This window comes from Vespa mandarinia, chromosome 7 (genome assembly GCF_050613455.1).
Source record: "Vespa mandarinia isolate Hongniang chromosome 7, ASM5061345v1, whole genome shotgun sequence".
NCBI lineage: Eukaryota > Metazoa > Arthropoda > Insecta > Hymenoptera > Vespidae > Vespa > Vespa mandarinia.
In genome coordinates, this window is record NC_140816.1 from 7,288,409 (window position 1) to 7,290,000 (window position 1,592).

Below are 1,592 nucleotides of genomic sequence, written 5' to 3' on the forward strand. Positions count from 1 at the left end.
CGAGAGTGTAGAGAGAAAGAAGTGGGGGCGTTCTGTCGGTCGAGAAAAAGCGCGTTCGTAGGTTTGAGGAAGCGAGAGAGAGAGAGAGAGAAAGAGAGAGAGAGGAAAGGAGGAGGAAAGAAGATAAAGAGAGATAGAAAGAGAAGGACGAACGACAACGACGGGGCATCGAAATTTCATGCGTCGAGTAGTGGCGGGCGAGAGAGACAGGGTCAGTGGCTGGTCTCTCGTCGTGGTTCGAAGGAGGGACCGGTAGCGCCACCGTCGAGGCCGACGGCCAAATCGTGAAACACGCGGCCGGCGCACGAGTCGCGTCGAGCGCCGCAGTCGCGCGCTTGCACTCTCAGCGGTGAAGCGGAGTCTTCTAACGTGCGTAACACACAACACCACACGGAACGCCGGAACACGTCTCTCTCTCATCAGTGGTACATATACATATATATATATACATACATATATATATATTAGCAAAGGAGTATATAAGATTATACGATAAATCATTGATATATATTATATATATATATTATATGCGTACATATATATATATATACTGCGTGAGCCCCTATGTATACACGTACGTGTGCATAGAAAACGCGCACTGGTAAACAAACACACGATACACGTACACACACATATCACATACACACACACAACACACACACATACACACGTATTTACATCATAAATATTATTATCGAGATATATATATATATATATATTTTCGTGAAGTTTTTCATCGTTCGTCGTACGCACTCGGTGATTCGAAAGGAAAGGAAAAGAAAAGAAAAGAAAGAAAGAAGAAGCGTTAGTTATCTTTGGAGATTCCCTCCTTCAGAATCGTCCCCGTGAGAGACTCGGATCGTGTGCGCGTGCTGTCCCTCTCTTTCTCGTCGTCGTCGTCGTCGTCGTCGTTGCGTCGTGGTCGTCGTCGTCGTCGTCGTGGTCGTGGTCGTCGTTGTCGTCGTCGTTGAAATAACGAGAGGCCGACGAGAGTGAGAGAGAGAGAGAGAGAGAGAGAGAAATAGAAAGAAAAAGAGAGAGAAAAAGAGAGAAAGCCTCTCCCGCGGTGTCGTGTCGTGTCGTGTCGTGTCGTGTCATCGTGTCGTCGTCGTGTCCTGTCGTGTCGTCGTTGGCGCGCGCGCGCGCGCGCTCCTCTACGAGAGAAAGAGAGAGATAGCAGCAGGGCCGGTGTGACAAGGACAAGTACACAACGTTGTTAGAAAAAGAGAGAGAGAGAGAAGAGAGAAGGAGGCTGGAAGAGAAAAAAGAGAGAAAGAGAGAGAGAAAGATATTACAAGACGTGGAATCGGCCGCGTTTTCGTCAAAGAAGTTCGTCGAGAAAACGAACGTGTGAATTACGTTTGAAATAGAAAGAAAGAAAGAAAGAAAGAAAGAAAAAGAGAGAGAGAGAGAACGGCGAATAGTCGCGTAGTATCTTCTCGTATATAGATAAATAAATAAATACGTAGAAGTATTTTTGAAGGACGGCCCGCGTCTTTTCTACTCTTCTCTCTTACGTTAATATAGATATATATATATATATATATAGAGAGAGAGAGAGAGAGATAGTATATTGTTGATAGTGCGAATTA

At 45.4% G+C, this 1,592-nt stretch overlaps 1 protein-coding gene across 4 annotated transcripts in view; it reads left to right on the forward strand.

Moving 5' to 3' along the window:
* Positions 1 to 216: 216 nt before the first annotated feature.
* Positions 217 to 1,592, forward strand: part of LOC118443448 (uncharacterized) — a 218,783-nt gene continuing 217,407 nt past the window's right edge. For 2 of the 4 annotated variants that reach the window (XM_085658453.1, XM_085658452.1), the window contains exon 1: positions 218 to 425. The gene's annotated coding sequence lies outside the window, so the exon portion shown is untranslated. Of the gene's footprint in view, positions 426 to 1,592 lie in introns of all 4 variants that reach the window. The other 2 variants (XM_085658451.1, XM_085658454.1) reach the window with 2 other exon arrangements.